The sequence below is a fragment of the Topomyia yanbarensis genome, chromosome 3 (assembly GCF_030247195.1).
Source record: "Topomyia yanbarensis strain Yona2022 chromosome 3, ASM3024719v1, whole genome shotgun sequence".
Taxonomy (NCBI): domain Eukaryota; kingdom Metazoa; phylum Arthropoda; class Insecta; order Diptera; family Culicidae; genus Topomyia; species Topomyia yanbarensis.
Window position 1 is genome coordinate 323,043,193 of NC_080672.1, and position 8,888 is coordinate 323,052,080.

The following is an 8,888-nucleotide window of genomic DNA, read 5'->3' on the forward strand; positions in this document are numbered from 1 at the left end:
GTGCGTTAAAAAGCCCAATGTGATTAATATTTACGAATAAACTTGAAATCATAAACTATTTCTCGTTTCCCATTTTAAAATAGCTGGTACGCTCAAGGATGCAAAATGCCTACCTTTTCTGTGGCTGTAAATTTTCTGCCTACATTCTCATTTCTCTTTCGACGCTGCTGTTGTTCGCTAGTGCAGGACGCCCAGCGCTGTACGGCAGTCTGTAAGCAAAGCAGTAACATGACAAAAAAATACTGCCCCCAATATAGCCACCAGACGCGAGCGGTACAGCATCTCTTTCCTTATTTTACACTTTTTATTTTTTATAATAATTACGAACAACATTTGATTGGTCTGTGAGTTGGTTCACGAGATATCATGCTCACCGAAAACGATATCATAATATTTCAGGTGCAAAAGCTAGAATTTAGAGAACTTCCAATGAATAACTATTCATTGTTTTTGCAAGCGCAGCACAACTTGTACTATTCGATATAAAAAAAATTCTGGAGCAAAAAAAATTTAAAGTGACCCTTAATGTAATAAGAAAAGCCGTATCACGCTGTTGGGTGGATATAATCGATTTTTAATTGCGAAATTTGAATTCAGCGACCCAAATTTACTATAGAAATGCAGCTTTGTATCAAAATTTGCATTGAATAGATTTATGACCGCCTCCCTTAAGGAATGGAACCACTGTGCATCGCAGCGTTTCTTGTTATTCTTGGTACTATTCGTTCCTATTTATCTGCTAGCTGGTGCTGAGACTTTTCGGAGGCGGTATTTCTCCCTATACAGATGCACATTTTCGCGAGCTATTTAGCCACCAGCCATTCCGATGGAGAAATTATTGACGGTAAAATTTCTCCAGACAACGATATCCCTCTTTTCTCCGTTTTCCTGTGTTCCTTCTTAGCTCGCGTTGCTGGTCCTCTGACCGACCTTTGTTGTGTAATTGGTCTACTTATAATTGTGCTAATATAGAAACTTGTCAAAACGTGAACCGATCCAGAGAGGCCAATCAACTTGACGTACATCCCTTTCCAGCCTTCCTCACAAGTCCTTTGTTTCCTCAACAGCTTGATTCTAGAGTGACATTTTACATGTTAAAACGGCTTGCAGTATATTTTTTTTTCCTAAACAGGAAATATAAATATATATATATATATATATATATATATATATATATATATATATATATATATATATATATATATATATATATATATATATATATATATATATATATATATATATATATATATATATATATATATATATATATATATATATATATATATATATATATATATATATATATATATATATATATATATATATATATATTCTGTATGCCATAAAAAATGCAACACCCTCATAGGAGGGGTTTGAACCCCCAAAACCCTCCCCTTGCGCACGGGCCTGTCTAGGGTTTTGTAGGGGAAAACCAACACACCAAAAAATATGAATTTTATCGTTGACGTAATTCCAAACATGACACATTTTCAAAAAACCTGTTTTAATCCACCTAGAGGTGCAATTATGCCTTTCTCATTTCTCCAAACTATGATATAATAGCTGGTTCGTACAATATAACATTATGGAAATCTCTTTCATTCTTATTACACCTGGCAAGTACATATATAAGAGCACCTTTTTGCATTCATCGCGGTATCGGTTTGAATCGGAGTTTTCTATGTGATCGCACTCCACAACCCGTAACTCCGGAGCCGGAAGTCGGATGGAGATGGAATTTAATATCAGTTTCCGGGGACGCGACACCTTTCATTTGAGACTAAGTTGATCAAATCGGTCTAGCCATTTTAGAGAAACCAATATAACCGTTATTCTGAATTTGGATACTTCAGGATCCGTCGATGGTGGCCAGTGTGACCAAAGAGCCTTTGAATGACTGTTGGGGACCTAGATCTACAAATTCAACAGTTGTGCACATTTTGGAAAAAAATCACCTTTTTACATTCATCGCAAAATTCGTTACAATCGGAATTTGCTGCGTGATCGTGCGTATCACCCTGTAATTCAGGAACCAGAACTCGGATCCACACAAAATTCAACAGCAGCTGATGGACCTTTCATTTAAAATCAAGTTTGTCAAAATCGGATCAGAAAATTCCGAGAAACCGATGTGGATAAATCAACAAATTTTGTTTTGTAACCATACTCTTCAACTCGTAATCCGGATCAAGATGTCGGTTGAAAATGAAATTCAATAGCAACCTAGGGAATATTATACCTTTCATTTGAATCTTAGTTTGTAAAAATCGGTTCAGCCATCTCAGAGAAACCGATGTGGACATTTTGTTAACAAATCCGCACATACACACATACATACATACATACATACATACATACGTACATACAAACATACATACATACATACATACATGCATACATACATACATACATACACACATACATACACACAGATATTTTGCGATCTCGGCGAATTGAGTCGAATGTTATATGAGACTCGGCCCTCCGGGCCTCGGTTAGAAAGTCAGTTTTTGGAGCAATTGCATAACCTTTCTATATAAGAAAGGCAAAAGAATAATATTTAATTAGCTTAATAAGCATGAGTTCAATCCATACTATGTAGCATAATGAGTTCAATGTTATCTTCATGTGATTATAATTTGGAAAGGTTGGTGGAATGGGTTTGAACATGTAGGGAATGGGGGGTTAGTAGAGTGGGAGTGGAGGATGCGTCAGAAATCCTTCATCTTATTTTGGTATACGGGGTGGATGAAGGAAATGCGGGCGTGAGGGTAGTCCAAGAGGAGGGGAGTGATGAAGGAGGGAGGTGCAAGGGCAAGGCGGAGGGGGGGGGGGAGGGCCGGCGACGCAATACTTAACTGCATATTTTGCCTTCCATTTGAGACTTGGTTTGAGAAAATCGGTTCAGTCATCACCGATGAACCGATGTGACTTTAATTGTGGAATATGCCCGAAATTCCGGACTTCCGGAATCGTCGATAGTGGACAATATATTCAAAGAATGTTTGATTGGCAATCAGTGATCTAGATCTGCGATTAGAAGTAATTTGGTGACCATTTCAATAGTTTTTAGCCTCTGAGGTATTACGATTGTACCGATTTATATGGAAAATTCCAGTGTATCCTTACTAACACCCCTGTAACTCCGGAAGCAAGAGTCAGAACCGAATGAAATTCAGCAGCAGTCAATGGCATTACTGTATCTTTCATTTGAAATCAAGTTTGTAAAAATCGGTAGTGAATTCGTTGTGGAATGGGTGTGATATTAGTTTAGGAACTTGGCGGGTTCCCCGGGGGTGTCATGAACCGTCATAGGTGGCCAATGTGGTCAAAGCTGCTTTGATTGATCATTAGTGATCCAGACCCGCAAACTAGAGTAATGTTACATCAATTTTGATATGTTTTACATCATTTGAACATCATGGTGGTACCAGTTTATATGGGAATTTGCTGTGTGACCGCACTTTTCAACCCGTAACTCCGGAACCGGAAGTAGGATCAACTAAAAATTCAATAGCAGCTTATGGGAACGTTATACCTTTCAGATGAAACTAAGTTTGCGAAAATCGGTTCAGCCATCTCTGAGAAAATTGTGTGAGTTTAAATGACACACACACACATACACACACACACACACACATACATACACACACACAGACATTTGCCGATCTCGACGAACTGAATCGAATGGTGTATGACACTCGGCCCTCCGGGCCTTGGTTAAAAAGTCGATTTTTACAGTGATTGCATAGCCTTTCTTTATATGAGAAAGGCAAAAAGGTGCAAAATCGGCAAAGTCCCAAAAAGTCGATTTTTAGAGAAAAAATTTTTTTTCGAGATAACATAAAATCTCGACGTTTCATGCATTTTAAAGATGTTTGGCATCAAAAATACGAATTCGATTTCTGAAATTTCATGAGGTCCCCCCTCTGAAAAAAAAAATTTGAGTTCCGGCTTATATGGGAATTTCATATGTGACCGGACGGTTTAGTCTATATTTCCGGAACCATATAAGCGATCCGTACGAAATTTTATAGACATCTATGGGGATATTATAGCTATCATTTGGGACTAAGTTTGTGAAAATCGGCCCAACCATTTCCGGGAAACTGATGTGAGTTCGTAAATTTTGAAAGATGGCCGCTTTTCCCGGGCACTTCCGGAACCGTTTATGGTGGTCAATGTAGTCAACGAAAGTTTGGTTGGCCGTCGGTGACCTAGAACAGCAAATTTAAGTTGTTTGAGAGACATTTTAGCGAAATTTTTACCTTTTTTGCTTTCATCGGAGTATCGGTTTGAATCACAATTTGCTATGTGATCGCACGCCACAACCTGTAACTCCGGAACCGGAAGTCGTATCGGGATGAAATTAAATAGCCATTTACGGGGACGCAATACCTTTCATTTGAGGCCAAGTTTAGTCGAATCGGTCTAGCCATCTCCGAGAAACCGATGCGACTGTTATTCTGAATTTAGATACTTCCGCCGGGGCTTCCGGAGCCGAGGATGGTGGCCAATGTGGCCAAATAGACTTTGAATGGATGTTAGTGACCTAATACTACAAATCGAAGCAGTTGTGGTCATATTTTGGAAAAAATTTCACCTTTATACATTCATTGCAGAATTTATTAAAATCGACATTTTCTGCGTGTTCGTACTTATCACCCTGTAAATCCGGAACCGGAAGTCGGATCCATTAGAAATTCAATAGCAGCCTATGGGAACGTTGCACCTTTCATTTGAGACTAAGTTTGTCAAAATCGGTTCAGCCATCTCTGAGAAAAATGAGTGACATTTTTGGTCACATACACACACACATACACACACACACATACATACATACACACATACATACACACACACAGACATTTGCCGAACTCGACGAACTGAATCGAATGGTATATGTCACTCGGCCCTCCGGGCCTCCGTTAAAAAGTCGGTTTTCAGAGCAATTGCAATACCTTTCTATTGAGAAAGGCAAAACGTAAAACATGAAATGACGAAACATAACCGTGATCCGTTTAATTTTACATGGTTTCATACTTTGCGCAATGATATAAAATCCCACCATTGCCATTCAAAACAAAGGCTCTATGTGCAGTAAAATTACATGATTTACCAAATTCAACGTCATGTAAAATTAAAATCAAACGTGAAGCTAAGTCATTTTTGATGCTCGTATATGTCAGGGTCAGGAGACGTAAATTTATACGATTTTTTCTAGGTATGCAAGTTTCTCTTCTGAACATACGATGGTGTGTCTGTGGGGTTTCCAGTTGGTCGGGATATGGAAATTGCATGAATATATTGACACATTTTTTACATTTCTTATAAAAGAAATGTATAGAATTCGCTCAAACTTTCAAGATTTTTTCCGAGGCCCGGAGGGCCGAGTCTTATATACCAATCGACTCAGCTCGACGATTTGGGACAATGTCTGTGTGTGTGCATGTAACGGACAAATTCTCATTAGTGTTTCTCAGCAATGGCTGAACCGATCTTATCCAAACCAAATTTAAATGAAAGAACTAAAAAACAGTATGAACGCTATTAATTTGTTTTTGATTCTGATGTTTAGTTTCCAAAATATGAATGTTTAAATGCGTAAAAATGGCGTTTTTTGCAGTTTTTTTTAAATTATCTGCCGAAATTGACAATATAGATTAACAATTTATATGTTTTTGGACAGCTTTAACGAATACCTTTCGAACAAGCTATAGATTGTTGAAATCGGACTGTTATCAAAAGAGATTTTTAACATTAAATGCGGACGAAAGATTTTTATCATTTCCCATTGCCAGAAATATGACTAAAAACATGTAATCTATTATTAACGCCAAAACGGCTTATTTTAGGTCAATAGTATCTTCGGAGAATTTAATGGAGGCAATATGACCTTTCTTTTGGTATTGTGTTTTGGTTATTAATCCCCCTATGAGTGAGATATTTTCACAAATTTTCTTGGAAGTGATTATATCGAAATGATGCCTTCAGCAAATTTGTAGCTCTTACTTTTGCGAATAACTTTACTGAAGACTTCAAATATCTATTTTGAATACTTTAAAAGTTATGGCTTGTTGTTTGTGGATTACTCTTTGTCGCCTATTTATTGTTCAATATAGTAATAATCCATTGAAATAAGCCAAACATTATTTCGATAAATCGAATTTTGTATTTCATTTTTCTATCTACAACCGCTAGAAATAATCACCGAACACTTCCAAGTTGTCTGGAAGGAACTTGATAACTTATCAGTACAAAAATGTTCATTTGTGCGAACCTTCTGACTGCATTTTTTCTAACTTATAACCATCGGATCGATCTGAAACATATCAGAAAATGAAAAGCGAAATAAATAACTCCAAGCAACGGCGTAGCCAAGCGAAGGTTTTCGGGTTTAACACCATACAACCACCCCCCTCCCCCACCAGACCCAAAAAAATATTGGATTGAAGTTGAAAATTTATTGATGCAGACTGATTTAATTCAATATTACAATAACAATTATTTGATCCGTACATTGATAACCTGTTGTTGTAAACATCATGAGGACTTTTGATAAATTGTCGAAATGGGGTCCTGATATGTAAGTGATCTATTGGTCTTGATTTCACAGTTGTCTAATTGCATCAATATCAAATTTTTGCCTGGAAACATTCCAATAGAAAATTCCAGAGTTCTGTAATCAATCATAATCCTCAGATTTATTTTCAAATTGAGCTCGTTTTTGTAGAAATGTACTGTAATAAGGGTCTTTAGTTAATAGGAAACGAAGTTCAAATTGATTTAATGTCTATGAGACATAGAACTGCTCACCAAAAAAAAAATGCATAACTTTCAACATTTGCTAAAAATGTTTTTGTTTTTCTCATTCACTCTAAAATTCGTCAATCTAATCCCGACCCGGAGGGCCGAGTGTCATATGCCAATCGACTGAGTTCGTCGAGATCGGACAATGTCTGTGTGTGTATGTATGTGTGTGTATGTGTATATGTGGAAAAAATGTAACCTTTGTTAATCAGAGATGGCTGGATCGATTTGCACAAATGAAATGAAAAATTTCAAAATCAAATTTGTATTTTTGATGCCAAATGACTTTAAAATGCATGAAACATTGAGATGTTTGACAAAAATTGACTTTTTTGGACTTTGGTACATTTTTGCCTAATATAGAAAGGTTATGCAATCCTTCTAAAAATCGTCAATCATACCGGCCCGGAGGAAGTATGCAGTGAGGGGTTGCTACTTTAAAATTAAAACTAGTTTAAAATTTCTTAACAAGTTGAAAATTTTCGGCAGGGCCTGGACCTTGCGGATCTTTCTCCATGATCCGCCGCTGGTTTCAAGCGATGTTTTAGTATCACATAGTATCTCAAGATCGTGGCTGTCGATCCGTTGTATGTATGTGCAAATCGTACTGAACATGTAATATTCATTTCCACCATTGTATTGAACATAACCAGCCATGGAATCGTAGTCCGGACAAATGAGAAAAGCACAATTGCACCCACCTAAAACAGGTTTTTTTTGGAATGCGTCGACTTGAGACGAAAACGTAATATGATTAATAACGAGGATAACACTTTCCGAATGTAGAGAGAAATTTACGAAAAATGACGATTTCCTTTCGACTCTAGCAGGTTCTGATCGATTTTGATGAGCATTTGATTTTTGTTGTATGACCAATTATATGTATAGGTCAAATGTTTAAAAACAGTAATTTAAGGTCAAGATAGCATCATTTTGAAACCGCCAATTTCGAAGGTTTAGTATCTTCAATGAGTTTTACAAACGTTAAACAGCGCATCATTTGATAGAATAGTTTTGACGGTATATCGTCCAAGAAGTATTTATGGTGAATTTTCTCAGGTTAATATTCATGATTATAATAAAGTCTCAACAAATTCGCTAAAGACAACACGAACTCTGTTAATTTTTTCTGAAAAATTAATTCTGCATAATTTTAAAACTTCAAAAATTACGGTTTCGGAATTATGCCGTTTGGACAGTATGATCGATTTTCACCAAACCGAATTTCTGGCAAGCAAGTAGAAACATAGTCGTTCTACACTCGTTCACAAGAAACTTCTTCGAATGCTGAATATCTATTATAATACATTGAAACCCCGATTTTATCAGCCAAATATGAACATATGTTTGATGGGCTCTAGCAGACGAACAAGACTGAATTGGAGTAAATCCTTTCTTGTGCATGTTTTCCTTATCATGAAGATGGAAATATGTAAAAATAAAAAGTTCATCATAATCAGAAATAGTTATCAGACTACATCAAGGGACGGGAAGAATATTTTAAAAGCTTCAGTTTATTATAAAGAAAAAAATTGCCCGATTTAGTCAATGGCCCCATTTTATCAGCCTAAAATACACCATGAGATAGATAAAAATGGGTCTTTATTGTATGTATTATTCTTTATTGTATGTATTATTTCACATTAATAGGTACATTTCATTTTTGGGGATTTTTTTATTGCATCGAACTACAACAATTTTTAGGTAGCTTTCAAGGGGTTATTTTATAGACTTCTTCCAAAATTTGGCGAACCTATTCCAATTCGTATACCAATTAATTGGTATACGGGTTTATATCTTGCAGATAGAGAAAATACTGAAATTTTCAGCTATTTTCCTACACAATATTACGAAAGCTTATTAAACAATTTTTCCTAATAAGTTTGTGAAAATTAAAAACTATTTGAAATTTTTTAATAGTTTAATTTTTTATTTAACCGTGATTTTTTAATAAATAGTGACCATCGCTTCACAACGTAGTCTATTTTTCATGGCTTGCGGTGAGCACGATCTCTCGAATTGCTGAACTGAAAATGATGGAAGAGAAATTAATTTTTAGTATTCTTTACAGATTT

General features: G+C 36.1%; 1 protein-coding gene across 1 annotated transcript in view; it reads right to left on the reverse strand.

Moving 5' to 3' along the window:
* LOC131690597 (uncharacterized) overlaps positions 1-8,888 on the reverse strand; it is a 541,241-nt gene that overhangs the window by 426,289 nt on the left and 106,064 nt on the right. The gene's annotated exons all lie outside the window — the stretch shown is intronic.